Source organism: Muscardinus avellanarius (assembly GCF_963383645.1).
Source record: "Muscardinus avellanarius genome assembly, chromosome: 12".
Classification (NCBI taxonomy): Eukaryota; Metazoa; Chordata; class Mammalia; order Rodentia; family Gliridae; genus Muscardinus; species Muscardinus avellanarius.
The window spans coordinates 14715294-14739732 of record NC_137798.1 but is presented as its reverse complement, the minus strand read 5'-3'; the positions used below and the strand labels follow the sequence as shown (position 1 = coordinate 14739732).

The window sequence follows — 24439 nt, the reverse complement described above, 5'->3', positions numbered from 1 at the left end:
CCGAGCTACACCCCCTGCCCTGTTTTTTATTCTTTATTTTGAAACCGGGTCTCACTGAGTTGCAAAGGACCTCACTAAGTAGCTGAGGCTGTCCGCGAACCGCGTTCCTCCAGGTCTCAGCCTCCCGAATGCTGGGATTAGCCCGGCTTAAGTTTTAAATTTTTATATTGTTTCCCCTGTTTAATGTATATTGCTGGCAGATGTTCACACAGAGCTGGCTTCTTATTCAGGCATCTGCTCAACATCCAAAGCTATAATTCTTATTTATTTGCTGACTGTCCACCTTATCCAATAAAAGAGAAAGATTGTGAGGACAGAGATCTTACTATCTTATTTATCATTGGATGTCCAGGACCTAAGATAGAATTAAAAATCTTAGAGACTAAAAGTGTGTGTGTGTGTGTGTGTGTGTGTGTGTGTGTGTGTATCCTTTAGTATTTTATAAATGTTGTATTTTATAATTTATAATAGTCCTCTGCCTCTTTTTTTCTCAATGATGAGAAAAAAAAAAAGATTAGTCACTCCTAACTTGTAACTCTTATGTGTAGAATTAGCAGACAGAAGACATTCAATAATTCTTTTTTGAACTATATGCTGAGTGTCAGTTACTTTATTTGGAAAATGACTTATTGTGAGGTGGAAAAAAAAGGGAGGGAGGAAAAGGAGGAAAATAAAAAGGATAAGTGAGAAGAGAACACACTCCTACAAAATCCTATTTCAGCTATTAGAGAAGTAGAAAAGAGATGACCAAATTACCTCTCTGCACTATTCCAAGCTGTTCACCTATCTAGAGGCTATAATATGCTAAAATAAGCTAATAAGACATCACATAATAGTTTAGCACCAGACTCTAAGAAAGAGGATTAACTATACTGACACTCTGGGTAATATAACAGATGTGTAGACATGGAATATTCTAGAGGCTAAGGTGTAGTCGCTCAGCATAGATTTCATGGAGGAAGTTCTTTTTTTTTTTTTTTTTTTTTTTGGTGGTGGTGATACTGGGGTTCCTGGAAATTCTTCTACCTCTAGACTACACTCCCAGACACCTATTTTTAAAATATTTTTATTTGGAAACAGGGTCCTTAAGCCAGTGAGGCTGGCTTCGAAACTGTGCGAACCTCCTGTCTCCACCTCCCAAACGTAGGGATTACAAGTGTGCACCATTACGCCCAGCATGGAGGAAGTTCTTATTATTTCAGTTGTCCCAGCAGACAATCTAAATTTAAACTATTACTGTGGCTTGAGATCTTTTTGTAAAACTTTTTGTGGTACCAGGGATTGAACCCAGGGGCATTCTATCTCCAAGTTATATCCCCAGCCCTATTTTTATTTTTATTTTAAAACAGGGTCTCAGTAGGTTAATGAAAGTCTCACTACTTGCTGAGGCTGGTCTCAAACCTGCCATCCTCCAGTCTCAGCCTCCCAAGTACTGGGATTACAATCATGTGCCACTATACCAGGCTGGCTTGAAATCTTAAAAAAGCTACAACCCAAAGATAAAAGTATATTACAGTCACAAAAACAAATTCACCAGACATATTAAAAGTTTTTATTTAAGGAAATTTTAATATAATTTTATATGTATAACCTAAATTTAAACCACTGTTGTGGCTTAATTACTAAAGAGTAGCAACTAAAACATAAAAAATATGCTACCATAACTAAACACATCAGACATCTGGAAATCTTTTAGGCAAACTCTTACAGCATTGTTAGAACAGAAAGATAAATATTCATTTTAATTAAAAGTTTGTTTAAGCAATCTTTCAGTAAAGGCCACTAAGATTCAAAAGCATGCAATGACTTCAGTGTGATTGCAGTATTGCTGAGCAACAGAAAACTACCTGGATAGCTTATAGCAAATTTACCCAAAGGGCTGCAACTAAATGTCAAGCTTATTCACTAAAAGTTGGGCTATATTTAGAATCAATATCTAGTTAAGAATGTTATTTTTTATAGTGTTTTGTAAAAGCCTTATTACAAAATAATTTTTAAGGTGGGTATTTATTTCACTTACCAAAATGCAGTCCACTTTAGATTGTACAGTTTTACTAAAAGAAAAAGAAAGTTAGGTTAGTAAGAATAAAGTTTATTAAAATTTTGAAATAATCTTAAACAGATATGGCAATTAGTTTTCATGATTACAAAAAATAAGTAAAGGTCCTTATTAAGATTAGGCATTGTAGCCAGGCATATGGCACACATTTGCAATCCCAGTATTTGGGAGGCTAAGACAGGAGGATCACAGGGTCAAGGCCAGTGCAGGTAACTTAAGATCCTGTTTCAAAATTTAAAAAAAGGGGTGGGCTGAGGTGTAGCTCATTGGAAGAATACCCCTGGGTTCAGTCCTCACAAAGTGGGGAGGGGGGAGGTTAGGCGTTGTCTCCTAAACTATATCTTTCACAAAGCAAACCAAAAATGTACTTCCCACTGACTATCTTCTATTCTAAAACATGATCAACCAGCTTCTGAGTTTACCATTCCAGACTACCTACTGCTGTTACACTAAAATAGGTATCTTGAATATACAGCCTTGCCTTTTCTTTTCTTTTCTTTTCTTTTCTTTTCTTTTCTTTTCTTTTCTTTTCTGAGATACAATCTTACTCTATTGCTGGGGCTGGCCTGAACCCCCTGCCTCAGCCTCCTGAGTTGTGCACTATAGGCACACACTACTACACACAGCTCCAAGTTTTTAAAGGTATATAAGTACAGATGCATTACTGCACTTAGGGACTAAACACAGAGTTTAAAATAAATTATGATTTTTACTGCTTGCCTTCCACTCTGGTCAATGGTTTTTTTTTTTTTTTTCACATTTAAAAGCCATAAGTAATGATAGAATTTGTAGCTTTTTTTTTTTTTTTTTTTTTTTTGGTGGTACTGGGGTTCCTGGAAGCCCTTCTACCTCGGGGCTACACTCCCAGACCTATTTTTACATTTTCATTTTGGAAACAGGGTCTCCTAAGCCAGCGCACGGCTGGCTTCGAACCTGCGCGATCCTCCTGTCTCTGCCTCCCAAGCGCGGGGATTACAAGCGTGCGCCACCACGCCCGGCTTAGAATTTGTAGCTTTAAAGACTTGATATAAAATAACCCAGTAATAGGAATTCTTAGAGTAAAAGTAAACAAAAATAAACTAATATAAGTTGAGAGGGTGGAAACATTTATTTAGAAATAAGTAATATAATTAAATATCAGTTTAATTGAACTATAATATATAACACAAATAATGCTAGTATAAAATAACTCATTTAGATCTTGTTACAATACCTATAAAGTACAAATGCATATAAATCATGCTAATATTCAGAAGGATTATCCACATCTTTAAAAGATGTTATAAGCCAAGTTATTTTTTGTAAAAGATCTAGAGCAAAATAAATATAAACAAAAACTGGGTTTTGCCTTTGTATTATTGCCTTTGAATATAATCTTAGCTATAGAGCTAAGATACAATCTCAATATCTCATTAAGTTTAATTTCAGTTAATCAATGTCAAATTTTACAATTGTACCAGATTTCAAATTTCCTTTTTTATTTTTTTGTTTCAGGATTCAGTTTTCAAAACAACAAAGTATGACGGGATTAGGTTTAGCTGCACAGTTCAGGATAACTAAAAGTAGAGCACGAGAAGTAACGATGCCTCTAGGTAAGTAGGACTGACGTTCCCTTCCCACAATACTAAGAAAAAGCTTCAGAGAGGTTTTAAAATCTCCTTTGAGGAAGAACATAATTTTGTCATTTGTAGCAAAAAGGATGGAATTTGAGAATATTGTGTTAAATGAGATTAGCCAGTCTCAGAAAGCAAATAGTTACATGCTTATTTTCATATGTGGAAGCTAGATAGAAATTGAACAAGAGACCTCAGATTGAGGAGCAGAGAATCCACAGGGGGCTGAGGAGGGGGGTCAGAGACATAAGAAGGTAATAGTTTAAATAATGTTATGTACCCTTATGAAATTGCCCGTGTCAACTCACTGACATGTATAGGAAGGGGCTAGTGGGGTGGGGTCTGAGGGAAGTGCGCCAAGAGCTGTGTGTGTCTTTATTTCTATCCCTCCATACCTCAGTATGATGTATACTTACAGTGCACCAATAAAAGTAGTAAAAACAAAAAAATGAAATAACATCTCCTTTTGGATCACTGTATAGTTTATCATTCATTGAAGACTAGCGAATGCTATTTTTCTCTTTTCAACAGCTCCCAAAGCATCTCTTGAGATCAGAAGGTAATTAAGAATTGCTGCTAGCTGGGTTTGGTGGTGCATGCCTGCAATCCCAGTCCCAGCAACTCAGTGAGACACTCAGCAGCTTAAAAGAACCGTGTTTCAAAAGATAAAGAGGGCTGCTGGGCGCGGTGGGCACGCTCGTCATCCCAGCACTCGGGAGGCTGAGACCGGAGGATCGCGGTTCACGGACAGCCTCAGCTCCTTAGTGAGGCCCTCTGCAACTCAGTGAGACCTGGTTTCAAAACAAAGAATAAAAACTTGGGCAGAGGGTGTAGCTTGGAGGTCAAATGCCCCTGGGTTCCATCCCCAGACCCGCAAAAAATAAAAATAAAAATAAAAAGGGCTGTGACTGTAGCCCAGAGGTAGAATGCCCTTGGGTCCAAGCCCCAGTACAATATCAAACACACACACACACACACACACACACGTTATTGTTGCTAGTACATAATATATCTAGACTCGAAGCATCTCTCACTGTCTTGGTCTAAACCAACATCACTTGTGTGTAGTTTGACAATACCTTCTAGCTGGCCCGTCTCTACCCTACCACCAACCACCAGGCCTCATGGGCTCCTCCCAGCACTGTGGCCAGGCGCTTCTTTGTCCCAGCCACTTGGCCCTTGTTCCGGCCTCATCACGGCCTAGGCCTTATGTCTCCTCTCCAGCCTTGGCCTCTTTCTGCCCGCCGGCGAGTCTCCAACAGTTCCGGCCCAGCCCCACGAGTTAGTGGTGTGGAGCAGCAGCAGAGGCATGTGCTCTCTGCTGTCGGCGTCTACGCCTCTTCTCCCACATAACTCCTCCACGCTTTCTTCATGTCCTTCCCCATGCTGTCTCTTCCAGATAGCTCATTACTACATCACCGTCGAAAAGCTTCAGATCACTGTTGCTTTGAGCTGGCTTGGTTTTTCATCATTGTGCTTAACCACCAGTTTTACTTTTATTAACTTCTGTCCTAGCTATCTTCTTTGAAAATAATTTGAACTCCACGAGAGCAGGCTTTGTTTTGCTTCTTCTCATTGGCACATGTTAGGTATTCCAAAAAAATCTACTGAATGAATAAATGACAAAAAATTCAGTCCCCCATAAGAAGAAAAGTGGAAAGACTAGGACCACTTAAGAATGGGCTTTTAGATAAATATTAAATTGAAATGTGATTACTTTGTAAACCATAATCTTAATATATTCCCATTTTCCAGCAATTGAGTATTCCAGAGATTAGTTATCTAAAGAGGATGGCTATACTTAACTATCACAAACAATTTGATAAATCTCTAAAAGAAAAGATAGCCGTTTGCGTGCGTGCGTGTGTGTTTGTGTCTGTGTGTCTGTGTATGTACTGGGGATTGAACCCAGGGGCATTCCACTTCTGAGCTACATCTCCAGACCTATTTATTTTTTATTTTGAAATAGGGTCTTTTTGAAAAAAATAAACTAATAAAATAAAAAATAAAAAGGGGCTGGGGTATAGTCAGAGTAGAGTGCTCCTAAATTCAATCTTGAGTATCAACAAACACAAAAAAACCCCAAACACAAGCTTTGAGTTTTGTTGATTCAGTTTTATCTTGTCATTTATTGTTATTTTTATCTATGTTATGTTAAAGCTGAATACAAAATATGTATTTCCCCTACTTCTTTGTTTTTAATAAGAACACTCAAGAAGGATTATAATTTCTTATTCCTAAAAAATTCCCTCTATTATCTATATAATACAACTGTTTACTACATAATACATTATTTAATTGTATTTTGTAATTTAGTGTTTGGTTTGTGTGTGTATGTATACGCTTGCTATTTTTAAACTCATTGCTTTTTCATTTTGTCCAGGGCATGTGGTTTTCTTTTTCTTTTCTTTTCTTTTCTTTTCTTTTTTTTTGGTGGGTCTGGGGATGGAACTCAGGGGCATTCAACCTCCGAGCTACACCCCCTGCCCTATTATTTTTTATTCTTTATTTTGAAACAGGGTCTCACTAAGTTGCAAAGGGCCTCACTAAGTAGCTGAGGCTGTCTGCACCCCACGATCCTCCTGTCTCAGCCTCCTGAATGCTGGGATTAAAAGCCTGCGCCACCACACCCAGCATGTGGTTTTCATGATGTAAATTTCCTTTGGACCCAGGTTAGAGTAATTTTCTTTAGGAAAACAAAACAAAACATGTACCTTTAAATACACTCGTATTCTGTTTCCTAAAGGATTTTCTATATAGATTTCCGTTTAATCAAGTGTACCAATTATAGTATTCAAATATTTTGCCTCTTTTATTTCTGTTCACCAATTTCTGAGATGTTTAGTATTCAACTACAAGTGGCCACTTATTAATTTTTTATAGCTAATAATTTTTGCTTTCTTAATTCTAATCCTATACTGTTGGATTTATAAGATTATATTTTCAATATTTTCTTGGCAACATATTCCTTTTATCATGATCTACTATCTTTGATCCTTAGTAATGCTATTTTCCCTTAAATTCCATTTTGTCTCATATTCATTTTGTTAAACTACCTTTCCTTTTGTTGTCTGATAAGTGTGTATCAATCTCCTAAGCATATCATTTTCTCCTATGATTTATACTTTTTAAATTTAAATTGAGTTAATTTTATGAGGATTGTTTTTTAGGGAATGAAGAATACGTACATACATACACATGTATTTTTTCCTGACTTGGTAATGTTTCTCCCTAGTGATATGAAAATTTTAAATTATGAACTTATCTTTAGCAAGGATTATTTTATCATAGGAATTTTATATCTCTGGATTATGGAAGCAGTTTCACGTTTGCCTCTGCTGAATTTCTAAGGATTTAATGGTGTCAGATCCATTTTATACTAATTTATTGACTCAGAGTACTTGAACTCTAAGGAGCTTATCAAATCAAACTCTACAGTCTATGTAGAGTTTACAGGACTAGTGCTTTAGATTCTCATAATCTGCCCTTCTCCAGGCTCTGGGCAAACAGCAAATTTACTTACCTGAAACTTCTTGGGTCTATGGTTTCCTATTTTTGGTATCATTTCATTAGGTAAAATCTCTCCTTGGGCTCTAGGCCTTATGTGGTTGATCAGTTTCAGCTCCCTGAGATGGCACAGATCATAGAGCCTTGCCTTTCCTAGGATCATTAAGACATTAATTCCTAGCACTCAAAGGTCTGTATCCAGGTGAAAACTACTATGAGCAATTTAGGATTTAGTTGCTTTCCCAAAGCGGGGGGGGGGGGGGGGCATTTTAAAGTTCTTTTGGTACTAAGGCTTGAACCCAGAGGCATTCTACCTCCCAGCTGTTTGTTTTGAAATATGTCTTGCCAAGTCGTGGAAGCTGGCCTTGAACCTGCAATTCTCCTGTTTCCACCTCCCAAGTACTGGCACTCCAGGGATGTGCCACTGCACCAGCTCCTGTTAACCTTTCCCACACAATTATCTATCTACATATATACATATGAACCTTTTTGTGGTTTTGATATTTTATATCTGTGTGTGAGTTACTGGGGATTAAATCCAAGCACTATACCTCTAGCCACACCCCAGTTCAAGTTATCATACGCTGGCCTCAAACCTGTGATGCTGAGACTTCCGGGAAGATGGCGACTGAAAAAAAAAACAGCGTTTATGAGTCCTGCTAACTCTTGATCTCTATTGCCACAAAATCAGCACTTTCCATAGCCAGAAAACACTGTCAGCAGAGAAATAAAAAATGTAAACACAAGAGACAGAGAAAAAGAAGTCTAGAAGAAAGAAAAACCAGAGACCAGAAAAAAAACCAGCCCGCAATGCAGTGCACAGCCGCACTGGCACCATCTTCCCTCACAGCATCAGGCTACAGAGAGGAAAGGTAAACAAGGAGCTGAAGCGAGCAGCTGCAGATCATTCAGGTGTAATTCAGCAGTTCTTCCAGCACAAGGAATGTCTAAAACTCCCAGTGGCCAAGCTCATCACGCCTTCCAGGGACTCAGAACGGAGGTCAAAACCAGAAAAGAAATATGTCAGCCTCACGGACGAGGGCATGACAGTGGCCCATATTGCCAGCAGCGGTGATGAGTTCACCAGGCCCGCAACAGCTCCAGATCAGCGCGCACAATAACTGTAAGTGAAATAGCAGCCCCTACAGGAGAAATCCCAGCGCTGCATGCCCAGGGACTTGCGTAGCTCTGATAATCTCCCTGAGTCTGAAATTTTACAGAACGACCCAGTGAAGGAGTAGTGGTGGCAGAGATACCACACCCTAATTGCAGCTCCCTTTGGGAAAACGCCCAGCCCGGCACCCCCACAGTCTCGTGCAGCCTCGATTAACTTCCTGGGTCTGAGACTTTACGATACAACCCAGTAAAGGAGTAGTAACGGCAGAGATTACCACAAACTCCAGATTCAGAGCACCCTAAGCGAAGTCATAGTGACCCGGGGAAAAACCCAGAGAAGGCACAAAACTTCTGAAACCATGGGAAAGAGGAACAACAATAGAGCAATGAATGCCCACAACACCATATTATTAGAACCTGATAACACAGAAATTCAGAGATCTCCAGAAGATCAAATCAGGAATATAACTAGAAATAATACAGGACTTTCGAAAAGAATTGAGAGAGTCTAAAAGAAATAAAGGACTCAATCACTGAAGTAAAGGCATCAATTCAAACTATAAACAATCAATTAGACCACATGGAGAATAGAATCTCGCTCCTAGAAGATGATCACTCCAAAAAGAAACGCATAATTTATAACTTAGAAAAAAAATCAGACAGCAGGAATCTGACATTGAAGAAGTATGGGCCCATTTTAAGAGAGCTAACCTAAGAATAATCGGAATAGAGGAGGGAAAAGAAGGTGAAACCAAAGGGATCAATAATCTCTTCAAAGAAATAATAGCAGAAAATTTTCCAAACATAGAGCAAGATGTTGATACACAAGTCCAGGAAACTTATAGAACTCTCTTTAGACAGGATCAGAGAAGAGGTTCCCCATGCCACATAATTGTCAAAATGACCAATGTGGAAGCCAAGCAGAGAATCTTAAAGGCAACAAAAACAAAAGGCCAAGTGACATTCAGAGGCAAACCAATTAGAATCACTCCAGACTTCCCAAACCAAGTCATGAAAGCCAGAAGGGCTTGGAGTAACATATTCCAAACTCTGAAAGAAAACAACTTCCAGCCAAAAATTTCCTACCCAGCAAAACTTTCTATCAAGTTAGATGGGGAAATTAAGAGGCTTCCATGACAAACAGAAACTGAAGGAATTTTTGTCTTCAAAACCAGCACTAGAGAAAATACTCAAAGATATTAACTACAAAGAAGAAATAGGTAATACACACCAGAACCAGAGAAACAAGATTTTCCATCCAGCAGACAACTAAGCAAAGAAGAATAAACAGTAACAGTATTTCAAACAGAAATAAAATCTTAACATGTTAGGAATTAAAAGTTATCTCTCAATAATCACACTAAGTATAAATAGCCTCAATTCCCCAATAAGAAGACATAAAGTGGCAAAATGGATTAAAGCCAGAATCAATCCATCTGCTGCTTTCAAGAAACACACTTTACAAGTAAAGATAGTAACAAATTCAAGGTAAAGGGCTGGAGAAAGGTAATTCATGTTAAGTAGCCATCCTAACAAATGTGAAGTAGTATTTCACTATAGTTTTTATTTGTATTTCCTTAATGATTAGTTATATTATGATAATGATGAGTGATATTCATGTGTTTATTGGTCATATAAAAATCTTTGGAGATTCATTACCTATTTTAGTCTTTTACATATTTCTAAATTGTATTGTTTGAGCCAGGCGTGGGGGCACACGCTTGCAATCCCCGCACTTGGGAGGCAGAGAGAGGAGGATCGTGTTGTGCTGGCTTAAGAGACCCTGTGTCCACATTAAAAGGTTAAAAAATAGGTCTGGGAGTGTAGCCCGTGGGAGTGTAGACCGGAGTTGAAGGGCTTCCAGGAACCCCAGTACCATCAAGAAAGAAAAAAAAAAGTATTGTTTGCTTTTATTGTTGCTAATTTTTAGGATTTCTATTTGGAATATTAATATACCTTCAGATACAGCATTTGGAAATATTTTATCCCATTCTATCAGTAACTTTTAATTCTCTTTGCATTGTCTTTGGATGTACAGTATGTTTTTATTTTTTATAAAGTCTGTCTATTCTTTTATTGCCTGTACCTTTGGAATCATATCTAAGAAATCACTGCCAATTTCAATGTTGTGAAGTTTTATGACCCAGGTTTTCTTCTAAAAGTTTATAGTCTTAAGATTTACATTTAGGTCTTTTATCTATTTTGAGTTAATATTTGTATATGGTGTTAGGTAAAGGTCCAATTTTATGCCTTTTCATGTAATTGTTATTTTTCAACAATATTTAGAGAAAAGATTATTATTTCCTTCACCAAATGTTCTTGGAAACCTTGTCAAAAATAACTTGACCATACATGGAAGAATTTATTTCTAGGCTTTTTATTTTACTCCACTGGTTTATATATCTGCCTGTATAGCAGTACTACACTATTTCGATTATTGTTGTTTTATAAGGTTTGAAATTAGAAAATGTACATCTTCTAAATTTGTTCTTTTTCGAGATTGTTTTGGGTGTTTAGAGTTCATATTTCATGTTAGGACAGATTTTTTCTGAAAATAAATAAGTAAATGTACAAAAAAATGAAATAAAGTAAAAAGAAAAGTTGGAATTGAACGCTAAAAAAAAATAATAATAATGCAATCACTTTGGAGAACAGTATGGAAGATCCTTAGAAGAAGGAAAACAAACTTACCATATGACCCAGCAATACCACCTCTGGGTATCTACCAAAAAGAATGAAAAACAAAATACCAAACTAATGCATGAGCGACCATGTTCATAGATGCACAATTCACCACTGCCAAACTGTAGAACCAGCCAAGATGGCCTTCAACAGATGAGTGGATTACAAAACTCTGGGATGTGTACACAATGGAATTTGGCCAACCAAAAAGGAGAACAAAATTATGGCATTTGCAGTGAAATGTCACAAAAATAAAACATCAGATGCTTTTTCCCTAATGTGCAAAAACTAGGGAAAATAGGGAAACAGGAGGAACTCTAGATGAAGAAGATATCCTCTAGAGGAGCAAATAAGGCAACCTAACTGAAGCGATGGGAGGAGGAAGAGGGAAATTCTTTAAAGCAAATGTTGTACTTAAACATATCAAAGTTAATCAGGAAACCAAGTATGGGAAGGAGGGAGGGGGAGGGTAGGGGTTAGGGATTGGGTAAGGGATGATTGGGTGATGTGTGCATGTATATCTCAAGTTCTTTTTATCCTATTAAGAAGTATGACTACAATGCACCAATAAAAATTTATTTAAAAAATAAATAAAAATAAAGCTCCTCAGGAAAAAAAAAAATCTCTAAAAATAAAAAAAATTAAAACTGTGATGCTCCTACCGTAGCCTCTATGTTTCCTATCTTGAGTGTGGGGTGAGAATTCTGCCACAATGCCTCAACTATCCTGTCTAGCAGACATTTACTACATTATGAAAGGCACAGTAAATATGTATATATAGCATCTATAATATCTATGTGTATATAATACATATATTGCTTTATATCAATATTGTTGGTATATATTTGGAAACTTTGCTCAACTTCTACAACTGTAATCAATAACTTTCTTTGTTTTCGCATTCTTCCAATACATCTTTATAAACATATCCAATTTTTAACCCATCTATAATCAAAGCAGGGTATTATTTAAAATTTTATCAAAAGCATTTTCCACTGATAAAGTCTTATAATCTCTTCCATTTAGTGGGCATTTCATAATTTTCTAAATTATGAATTTTTTTTTTTTTTTTTTTTTTTTTTTGGTGGTACTGGGGTTCCTGGAAGCCCTTCTACCTCCGGGCTACACTCCCAGACCTATTTTTACATTTTTATTTGGAAACAGGGTCTCCTAAGCCAGCGTGTGTGGCTGGCTTCGAACCTGCGCGATCCTCCTGTCTCTGCCTCCCAAGCGCGGGGATTACAAGCGTGCGCCACCACGCCTGGCCTAAATTATGAAATTTCTGAATGAATATTGAACGCTTTATGTCAGTTGTAACTTATATTAGAAAAGCTTTGCTATCCATAAAAATTATATACAGTGAGCAAAGTATTTTTAAGAAACTATTAAGGCAAAAGAGTGATCCAAAGCAGGAAGCAACTTGAGGGAAGTCTTCCTTAAGTGAAGGGAACTAAGCTGGACGGAATTCTTATAAGTTTTCACCTAAAGATATTTAATAGTCCAGATGGCGATGATCCCTGAGAAGTCTTGAAGCAGAAATCTGGTATGCTAGCTTGAAGCAAGCTAAGTGTGGGGTTGGAAGAGCAGCGAGAAAGGGAAAGATGAAACCCCAGAAAGGAAGGTGCTCCAAGACGTAGGTAACAATATGACCGAATATTTGGATGACCCTTGTTTGGGGAAATTTGGAGGTTTCCAGCAAAAAAGAAAAGGCTCTAGTGCTGCCTGTCACAGAAGAAAGTTGTTTGAATACAGCCATACTCAATGTCTACTAGAACAAAAATTCAACATTCATCAGAGAAAAACAACAGAATCCAAAGTCTACAACATATCACCCAGAAGTGTTTTTTAATCAATGATGGAAAAAGCAAACATGACTAGAGCAGAGAGGAGGAGGAGGAGGACGGGGAGGAGGACGGGGAGGAGGACGGGGAGGAGGAGGGCGGGGAGGAGGAGGACGGGGAGGAGGACGGGGAGGAGGACGGGGAGGAGGAGGACGGGGAGGAGGAGGACGGGGAGGAGGAGGACGGGGAGGAGGACGGGGAGGAGGACGGGGAGGAGGACGGGGAGGAGGACGGGGAGGACGGGGAGGAGGACGGGGAGGAGGACGGGGAGGAGGACGGGGAGGACGGGGAGGAGGACGGGGAGGACGGAGAGGACGGGGAGGAGGACGGGGAGGAGGACGGGGAGGACGGGGAGGAGGACTCCAGAACCAAGAGAAAATGCAGCTCAGAGGAAGCAAATCCTGATCATCTAGATATCACAATGAGCAAGAATTACATGTATGTTCAAGCAGTAAAAGAAAAATATGGTCATAACAAATGTATACATGGGGAATCTCATCTGAGAAATAGAAGCTCTGACAAAGAACTAAATGAAATTTTAGAACTTACAATAAAACTACAGTATCTAAAGTGAAAAATCTACTGGATGATTTAATAGGTGATCAGATAGCAGAAAAGGGGTCTGTTACTGGAAAATCAATAGATATTACTGAAGCTGAAGAACAAAGAAAAGACTTTTAAAAATAAAAACCAGAGCCAGGCATGCATGATGGCACATGTCTGTAATCCCAGTACTTGAGAGAATGAAACAGGAGGAGCACAAGTTTGAGGACAGCCTCAGCAAGTGTGAGACTCACCAACCTAGCACGCACCTATTTCCAAATAAACAAAATCAGGCTGGGGTGTAGTGCAAAGGTAAAATGCCTCTAGTTTTAATCCCTAGTAACACATACACACACCAGAACATCAGAAATTTATAGCACAATAGCAAGTGATCTATGTGCAACAGAAGAGAGAAAAAAAATGTTTATTCGATGACTAAAAGTTTCCCAAATTTTATGAAAACCACAAACTTACAGATCTAAGAAGTTCAGCAAACCCCAAACAGGAAAATTATTTTTTAAAAAAGTAAGTACAGGCCGGGCGTGGTGGCGCACGCTTGTAATCCCTGAGCTTGGGAGGCTGAGACAGGAGGATCACAGTTTCAAAGCCAGCCTCAGCTACTTAGGCTCTTGGCTACTTAGTGAGACCCTGTTTCTAAATAAAATATAAAATGGATCTGGGAGTATAGTCCGGAGGTAGAAAGCCTCTGGGTTCCACCCCCAGTACCACCAAAAAAAAAAAAAAAAAAAAAAAAAAAAAAAAAAAATCACAAAAGCAGCCAGAGAAACTGTTACATGCAGTGACAATCTGATACGAATGATACCTGACTTCTACAAGGTCCAACAATTTGTCAGAGAGGCACTAAAGCAATTCAAGGGACAAAGGAAGACCCTTGAATGTATGTGGTGGGTAACTGGACAAACTGTAAACAAATGAACACAGCTCACACTACAGAGAAACCTGAGCTGGATGAGAAACTTAACAATAAAAGCTTAAACTATAACTTATCTTCAAGAAGCCACAGGAACATCCTATGACTTGAGAGCCAACAGACATTTTAGGACACAGAAGCAGTAACAAATTAGATGCTATTAAAAATGGTTATCAATTTGTTTGTTGAAAGACATTAAAAAATAAATAAGCCACTGACTGAGAGAAAAGGTTTGCAAACAAATCTGATGAAAGAATTACATCCAGAATATATAAAGAAAATCCTGTAACTTAATAGTAAATACAGGTAACCCAATTGATAGATAAGGAAACAAATGGTATTTTTAAAAAGATATAAAAATGTCCAGTAAACACACAAAGAGATACTCATCATTAGTCACCAAGAAAATGCAAATTAAAAAATCACAACAATATACTGCTACATGCCACTAGGGTAACAAAAATTAAATACACTGAAAATACCGAACATCGTCAAGATCTTGAGAACATTCACAAGTCAGACATTCTGGTGGGAATGTGAAAGTCAAAACTAATTTTGGAAAATTTTCACAGTTAAACATAAACCTACTCTAGATATTTATACAAGGAAAATAAAACTGTATGTCCAAAAAATAGATGCATAAGAATAACAATGTTCAGAAAGTATGTCATTTGTAGGAAAATGGATGGAACTGGAGAGCATTATGTTAAGTGAAATAAGCAAGACTTGGAAAGTCAAGCTTCGTATGTTTGCTTTGACATGTAGAAACAAGGGGGCGAGGGGTGTTATCTTATAAAAACAGAAGGAACACCAGTAGTACAGAGGAAGGTACCAGGGAGAGAGAGGGGCGAGGGCAAGGGGAGTACCAGAGAAAGAATGTTCACAGCATCTATTCATAATAGCGTAAAACTCAAAATGTCCCACATGGCATCAATATAAGTACAGATTAATACTTTGTGACACATTCATACAACAAACTACTCAGCAACAAAACAGAACAAATGGAAAAATGGATAAATGTAATACTGACCCAAATAGGCCACTCAGAAAAAAACTGATTCTGTATAATTCCATTTATGTGAAGTTCTAAAATAGGCAAAATGAATCTACAGAACAGAAAAATGAGGAAAAGTAACTGCCTCAAGGGGAACCAGCTGCCTGCGAAGGAGCATAGACGGATGCTGTAATGCAACATGAACCCCTTTCAGGAAGGAAGGCCTTCATCCCCAGCTGCTGGGAGTCTTCCAGCATAAAGCCCGAGTGTCTGCCATCAGCAAGTACAGTGGGTGCCTAGGCTCAAGAAAACTTCACTCCTAAAAGTCACACCTCTTGAGGGCCAGCCCATCACCAGACTCATCAAAACAAGGCCATGATAAACCACTCCCTGTAACTTGGGACAACGCTGACCGATTATTCCAGCTTCAGAACCGCCAGCACTGCAATTCAACTTTCCCTCTGCTCAAATCACCACCTGCCTGGCCATGTCCTTTCACAAATGCAAATCAAGTGGCTTTTATTTTTATTTTAATTAATTAATTTATTTATTTATTTATTTTTGGTGGTACTGGGGTTCCTGGAAACCCTTCTACCTCCGGGCTATACTCCCAGACCTATTTTTTATACTTTTTTATTTGGAAACAGGGTCTCTTAAGCCAGCATGGCTGGCTTCGAACCTGCACGATCCTCCTGTCTCCGCTTCCCAAGCGCGGGGATTACAAGTGTGTGCCACCACACCCGGCTCAAGTGGCTCTTAAATACAATTTCTGAGCTAGCACCACCAGCACAATGGGAAACAAACCTGCAGATTTGTGGGCCCCTCTCCAGGCCTACAAATTGGACAGCAGAAGCCCTACCCACAGGTAAGATTTCGATCAGCTTCTATGTCTCATTATAAAATGCACTCAGACAAGTAGACAAATGGGAAGGTCTCTAATCTGAGTGACAGGTGCTCCCCTTAAAAAGGGAGTGAAACCTTTACCTGGGAGAAATAAAGCCATGCAAGGAGGGAGTTTTTTTTAAGCTTCGCTCTAAGTTGGGTCTGGTGTCACATGCCTGTAATACTAGTAGTTGGGAGGCTGAGACACGACTGTAGGTTCACAGACTCACCAACTTCGGAAGGCCCTCCCCAACTTAGTGAGACTTGCAAAATTAAAAAATAAAATAGGGCTGGGCTGTAGTTCAGAGACAGAATACCTCTGAGTTCAATCCCAAGTACCCCTCCCCCAACAAAGCTTCATTAATGCCTTTATAATTTTGAGATATGTTCTGTCTAAACTGATTTTCTGCAGTGTTTTTACATGAATGAATGTTGGGTTCTGTCGAATGCTTTTTCAGCATCTACTGAAATGATCATGTAATTTTTTTTAATCTTAGTTCTGTTTATGTGTTGAATTGCATGGACTGCTTTTTGTATGTTGAACCAGCCTTGCATTTCTGGAATGAACCCGACTTGGTCGTAGTGTATTATATATATACATTCATACCTACATACACACACATTGATATATATATTGCATTCAAGAAAAAATAAATACTATATAATATATAAATATTTTTGGTGGCACTAGGAATTGAACTCAGGGGCATTCTACCTCCAAGCTACACCCAGCCCTATTTTATTTTTTTATTTGGAAACAGGGTCTTGCTAAGTTGTTGAGGCTGGCCACAAACCTGTAATCCTGTCTCAGTCTCCCAAGTACTGGGATCACAGTACTAAAACTGTGGTGCTGGCTATTTTCTGCTTGCTCTTACAAATCCATTCTCTACCCTTTGCAATTACCCTAGAAGCTAGCCTCTATGCATTTTATCATTAGGGCTCCTCTCCAGTGGTTTCCAGCAGACCACTATTTGTCACTGGAAGAGATAAGGGAGAAGAGAGCAGAAAGAAGATATATACTCTACCTGGCTCTCCCTGATAAGTAATGAGTTAGGGGTTGGAAAACTTTGCTTTTTTTTTCCTCCTCAGATAGTACTATAATAGCTTTTTTTTTTTTTTTTATTTTTTTTTTTTTTTATGGTACTAGGGTTCTTGGAAGCCCTTCTACCTCCGGGATACACTCCCATGGGCCACACTCCCAGACCTATTTTTTAAACTTTTTTTTGTGTGTGTGGAAACAGGGTCTCTTAAGCCAGCCAGGCTGGCTCCGAACCTGCGCGATCCTCCTGTCTCCGCCTCCCAAGCGCAAGGATTACAAGTGTGCGCCACCACGCCTGGCCTATAATAGCTTTTTACTAACTATATGCGTCTAAAACTTCAACTAAAAATGAAAATTAAATTAAAAAAACTTAAATGAACAAAATTTACACTAAAAACTAAAAATTAATAAGAAATGGGGCTATATGCGTAGATGAAAGATCTGAGAAATATAGTTGGAATTAATTTCTTTTTAACCATTACTCTGATTAGTTAAGATTAATAACATTTTTACTCACAAAATTTCAGAAAATTCTCACAGAAACACTTTATAAACATACCATATAAGAGTGCCCTTTCCTTACACTTAAAGGAAGTCTTGGGCTAAACAAATTTCGTATATTATACACTACATAATAGCAGGCCTGGAAAAACATTTAGCTCTTGCGTATCTTGCTTACAAGAAACCTCAAAATCTCTCTTTCCCCAGTCTCAACTGTTTTTATAAACTTTTTAAAATTGCACGTAACATCATTCTTAGAGTCCTGCTTTTCCTTTCCAACACCAAGTTTGGTCTCCAGCCAAAAGTTCAGTAGTATTTTTACATTTATTTGGAGTCCTGAAGTTGTCTCAAGTCAGAGTGACTCACAATTCCTATATACTTGATTTAAATTCTTCTGTTGTAGAAACAAACCTGTGAATAATGTAGATTTTACCCAAGGAAAATCTAAGAAGTATGCTGTTATTTACATATATTATTAGAAGCCCTCGTGTTCTAGCCTTGCCAAGACAAATGAGACAAACTCTTAGCTCCTGATCCTATGAAATAATTAATTCTGTTAAAAATAAATTGATTTGAGACCCTTTTGCAGACTGTGACTCACAGTACATTACAATAACACAAATTTATACTTACACTTCCCCATAATGAGTGTGAAGTACAGGCTGAATATCTTTATCCAAAATGCTTGGGACCAGAAATTTTGTGGGTTTCAGAATTTTTCTTATTTTGGAATATCTGCATATATACAATGAGATATCTTGGAGATGAGACCTAAGTATAAATATGAAATTCATTTATTTTTGATACACACCTTATACATTTAGCCCCAAAGGTAACTTTATATATTTTTAGTGTGCTGTGTTTTGACTGTGACCCATCACATGAGTAGGGTATAGAATTTTCCAGCTATGGCATTACATCAACATTCAAAACATCTCACATTTTAGGTTTCAAATGTTCAGATTAGGGATGCTCTACTCGTACGTACGTATACTTTAGTTTGCCCGTACGACAACACAAAATTATGTATATTTTTTTTTCTTTTTCTTTGGTACTGGAGATTGAACCTAGGGGACTTCTACTGAGTTGCAGAAGGCCTTGCTAAGTTGCTGAGGCTGGCCATCAACCTGCAATCCCTCTGTTTCAGCCTCCTATGTACTAAGATTATAGGCCTGAGTGTCACCATGCCCAACCTTATATATTCTTATAACCATAGCAGTGGTGGCTAGTTCTATGAAAGTTGAAAGGTGTAGTCAGAAAAAAATATAAATCACAATGGGCTACCTTCACATCTGAAAGGCATTTTCCCTCCAGCATCTCCAACTAGCCCTTCCCCACTTTGAATGCTTATAAAAAGGACTACAAAATCAGGGAAGGGGCCCTCTCCCTCACTCCTGAGCTGGCCTCTACCTCAAACTGATAATCCTTACTTTTCTAAATAAAGCCTGTCTTTTCTCTTACTGGCACTTGCTGAAATTCTCTCCACACGGAAACCAAGAACCCACAGAAATCATTATGTTGATTCATGACAAAGGCAGATGTAAAGTATCACATCGTATGAGTCTACGTATATGAAATAGAAGGCTGCATCCAAAGACTGAAAGCAGAATGACCGGTGGCCAGAGCTTTGGGGTGGGGGTTAGGAAACGGCATCAGAGTTTTCTTTGGGATGTTGAAATGTTCTGAAACTAGGTAGAGATGATGGGTACACATTACAAATGTACTAAATACCACTGCACAGCATATCCTAAGAGGTAAATGTTATGTTATATAAATTTTACTTCAAGCCGGGCTTGGGAGGTGGAGACACGAGGATCGCGCAGGTTCCAAGCCAGACGTGCTGGTGTAAGAGACTGTTTCAAAAATATAAAAATAGGTCTGGGAGTGTAGCCCGGAGGTAGAAGGGCTTCCAGGAACCCCAGTACCACAAAAATTTTTTTTTACTTCAATAAAAAACAATTAGGATAATAAGACTAAGAAAAACTTCATCTGGATATTCCTAATGCCCAATCAATAAACAAAATCCCAAGTACCAGTTCTGTTTCTTTTTTGTCGCCCAAACTGCTTTTAAGAGTCACAGTGCAATGTCCAAATGTTGAATATATCCATAAATAACTAATTACGGTTTTGTTTATCTTTATGATATGGAGTTATAATGCACATTATCATTCTACTTTAAAAAATACTATTTTGATTTGCTCCATTTCAGCTTTTTATAGTATCACAGGTTGAATTTTATGTCCCCTCCCTACCCCTTAAACTCATATGTTGAAGGCCTAACGTCTAGTACCATATTCTGTGGAGATAAGTGTCTTTGTAGAGGTAATCATGTTAACATGCAGTCATCAGGATGAGTCCTAATCCAGTGGGACTGGTATCTTATAAAATGGGGGCATTTGGACACAAGACACACACAGTGGTGAGATGACACAAGGAGAGAGGAGGAGATGACGATCTAGAAGCTAAGGAGAGAGACCTGGGACAGACTCTTCCTGCATGGCAACAGGAAAGACTCATCTTGCTGATGCCCTGATCTTGGATTTTTAGCTACCAGAATTGTGAAAAAAATATATTTTTGTTGCTTAAGATATCTATAGCATTTTTTAACAGCAGCCCTAATGAACTAATACATATGGTATTCCGCTGTTTGAACCTGTCATTCTTAACTATTTCTTGACTGAAGCATTCTTTAAAAGATACTTCTAGCTCTGCACTGTAACATACAATACTGTAATTAACATTTGATACATAGATCTTTCTATACACATTTCAAGGCATTTTCTCAGAGAAACACATGTCTGTTGACTTTCAATTTTCTATGGCCAAATTGCCCTTCAAGGTTGCTTTATCTAATTTATTCTCCATCAGTTGTATAGGAGAATGATTTCTCTTTATTCACTCTAAAATCTAGTACTGACAGATTTTTTTGAGTCAATCTGATGAGTATGAAATATTACTTTTTAACCACCAATATTAACCATTAATTATTTTAACCATTATTATTAACCATTAAGCTTTATTTTGTGAATTGTCTACTCACATAATATAGCCTTTATTTTAGTTGGTTGTTTTCCTTACTACTTTATTTACTTTTAGGACTCCTTTTTATGCTTATCTTTGGCTAATTACACAAATATCTTCTCCCCAGCTAAAAATTTTAAAATTTTCTCCTTTCAAAAACAAAAGGCAAAGCTGGGCGTGGTGGCACATGCTTTTAATGCCAGCATTTGGGAGGCTGAGACAGGAGGATTGCGGTTCATGGACAGCCTCAACTACTTAGTGAGGCCCTTTGTAACTTAGTGAGACCCTGTTTCAAAGTAAAGAATAAAAAATACAGCAGGGCATGTAGCTCGGAGGTAGAATGCCCCTGGGTTCCATCCCCAGTACTGCAAAAATAAGTAAATAAACAAATAAAAATAAAAACAAAAGGCAAAAATGTTCATATATTACCCACACTGGACAGCAGACACAGATGCCATTTTAATAACTTCTCTTTAGCTGTTCACTGTTATGTAGAAAGCTTCCATTTGAATGTAGTCAAGTTTATTTACGCAGCCATACATCACTTAATGATGGGTCTATGTTCTGAGACATTTACCACCACCAGGAGATTTCAGCATTGTGTGAGCACTCTAACACACACCGAGGGGGTACAGATCAAAGGGCCTCTTGCTGCAGTCTAGAGACTCTAACGAGGAGGTGTAAGAGACTGCTGCTGGCATACATGGCATAGTTTTTTGTAGTAAACTTTAAAAAAAATTAAGTTTTAGGAGTACACTCTAAAATAATGGTAACATTAAGAAAGCTGCTGCTTATGCACTCTAAGTAAGTGCGTGCACTACACTGTCATGGACCAGGCCACAGTTTACACTGGCGTTTTCACCAAGCCAACACCCGAGAAGCACACTGTGTATGTCAGCAGGCACAAGGAATGTTTGGCTCCATTCTCCTGATAGGATCGCCATCATACCTTTGGACCACGTGGTCCACCATTGACTGAACATCACTACGTGGTGCTTGATCATGTTTTCTTTATGAGAAGTGTTTTTGGTGTCTTGTTTTAAAAGATTTTCCTTGCCAGGCATGGTGGCGCATGCTTGTAATCCCCGCGCTTGGGAGGCAGAGACAGGAGGATTGCGCTGGTTCGAAGCCAGCCGCGCTGGCTTAAGAGACCCTGTTTCCAACTAAAAAGTATAAAATCGGTCTGGGAGTGTAGCCCGGAAGTAGAAGGGCTTCCAGGAACCCCAGTACCACCAAAAAAAAAAAAAAGTTTTTCCTTACCAGCCAGGCCTGGTGGAGCACACCTGTAATCCCAGTACCTGGGAGGCTGAAGCAGGAGGACTGTATGTTCAAGGCCAGCCTCAGCAATTTGTGAGGCCCTCAGTAACTTAGCTCAACCCTGTTTCAAAATAATGAATGAAGCCAGGCGTGGTGGTGCACGCTTGTAATCCCAGCATTCGGGAGGCTGAGACCTGGAGGATCACGGTTCGCGGACAGCCTCGGCTACTTAGGCCCTCTGCAACTCAGTGAGACCCGGTTTCAAAATAAAGAATAAAAAATAGGACAGGGGGTTTAGCTCGGAGGTCAAATGCCCCTGGGTTCCATCCCCAGACCCACAAAAAAAAAAAAAAAAAAAGAAAAGAAATAGGCCTGGGGGTACAGCTCAGAGCTAGAATGTCCCTGGGTTCAATCCCCAGTAACACACACGCACACAAAAATCTTCCTTATCAAGAGGTTACAAAGGGATGTTTTCTTCTGAAAGCTTGTTTTTCATATTTGGGAGTTGAGTTTTTCTGGATTCTGTGCATAGCAAGGCTTCCCCCACTCTACACAGATACCTACAGGTCCCAGTGGTCCATCCTTTCCGCTGTAGATAAAGCCTTTGTTTTGCTAACCTGTTTCATAAGTTTAGTACTTTGATATGCATCAGGCAATAACCAATGTGTTTGATAAAACAAGGGATGGAGAGAAGACTAGAGAAAGAAAGGGAGGAAAGGCAGTGCTAGGAGTTCGGAAAAAAGCATTTGGATATTGGTCCTTGGAATCAGAACCATATGAGTCAAAAGGTATTTTTTTAATATTTTAATTTGTGTATTGTAGTCAGACATCATGTGAGGATATCCAAGCACACATTATCCATTTAGCCTTTATCCAATCCCCATCCCACTCCATCCCCCTCCCTGAATCCCATGCTTGATTTGGTGATTAACTCTGATATATTTGTTTACATACATCATGTGTTTAAAGATATCCCATCCTCCCCCATCCCATCCCCTCTGATTGGTCACCTTGACTGCTCCTCCATAGGGCCCTTTCTTCAACTAAATCTCCTCCTATTACCCATTTCTTCCACGTTTTTGCATATTAGGGAAAGCATCTGATTTTTATTTTCTGTGATATTTCTCTGTGTATGCTGCATTGCAAGTTCCAATCCCATGCCTGAAGGCCCTGGTGGTGGCCTGGCCACCTGGCAGACTCTGATCCCGGCCTCACTGGCTCCAGTACTGGCCTTGCCTCGTGGCAGGCCCCGATCCCGGCCTCACTGGCCCCGGCACCAGCCTCACCCCTCAGCAGGTTCCGATCCCGGCCTCAAAGGCCCTGGCCTCACCCATTGGCAGGCTTCAATCCCGGCCTCGCTAGCCCCAGCACTGGTCTCAGAGGCCCTAGAAACATCCTTGCCTTACATCAGGCTTCAACCCTGGCCTTGCTGGCCACGGCTCCAGCCTCACCCCTCAAAAGGCTCTGATCCAGCCTCAAAGGCCCCAGCACTGGCCTTGCTTCATGGCTGGCTCTAGTCCCAGCCACACTGGCCCCACCTCTGACATCACCCCTCAGTAGGCTCCAATCCTGGCCTCAGAGGCTCCAGCACCGGCCTTGCCTCACGGCAGGCCCTGATTCCATCCTCACTGGTCCCGGCACCAGTCTCGCCCATAGCAGGCTCCGATCCCGGCCTCAGAGTTCCCAGAACTGGCGTTGCTTCATGGCAGGCTCTGCTCCCGGCCTTACTGGCCCCAGCACTGGCCTAACCCCTCGGCAGGCTCCGCTCCCGGCCTCACTGGTCCTGGCATCGGCCTCACTCCTCGGCAGGCTCCGATCCTGGCCTCAGACGGAGGCCCCAGCACCGGCCTTGCCTCACAGTAGGCTCCAATTCCAGCCTCCCTGGCCCTGGCACCGGCCTAGTCGCCTGGCAGGTTCCTATCCTGGCCTCAGAGGCCCCGGCACTGGCCTTGCTCTGCATCGGGCTCTGGTCCCTGTCACTATGAGCAGGAAAACGGACGGAGGCCCAGAACCGGCCTTGCCTCAAGGCGGTCTCTGTCCACAATTCTTAAGCATGTGCAGCAGGGGCAGTCTTCCTTCGCGGCTTTTTTTTTTTTTAAAGTTCCAAATGAATTGGATAGAGCTTGTCTGCATCTCCTGAGTCCTAGCCTGGCTGCCGCCACCGCCATCTTGGCCCCTGTCAGTATATATTTTTTTATATAATAAGAGAAGACAGTATGTGTGTTTTGAAGAGGATGTGAGATCGAGCACTCAGCAGCAATAAATTTTATCTCCCTTCCAAGAGCGAAGGCCGCAGCCTCACTGCGTAGAGCAGAGTTTGCTCTTCCAGGCGCACCACGGCCCCCAGCGCAGCACAGAGGAGCGTGGTGGCCGGGTACCCTGAGTTCCCGGGATGCGTGGCTCGACTCCCCACCCAGCACTGCACAGCTCCCTCCACCACACCTGGCTCATTT

The 24439-nt window shown here is 39.8% G+C and overlaps 1 protein-coding gene across 1 annotated transcript in view; it reads right to left on the bottom strand.

The window, feature by feature from the left end:
• Positions 1 to 24439, bottom strand: part of RFX7 (regulatory factor X7) — a gene marked incomplete at its 3' end in the record, with an annotated part of 108185 nt that overhangs the window by 47184 nt on the left and 36562 nt on the right. Inside the window, exon 2 of the mRNA XM_080707986.1 lies at positions 2021 to 2054. The remainder of the gene's footprint in view (positions 1 to 2020; positions 2055 to 24439) is intronic.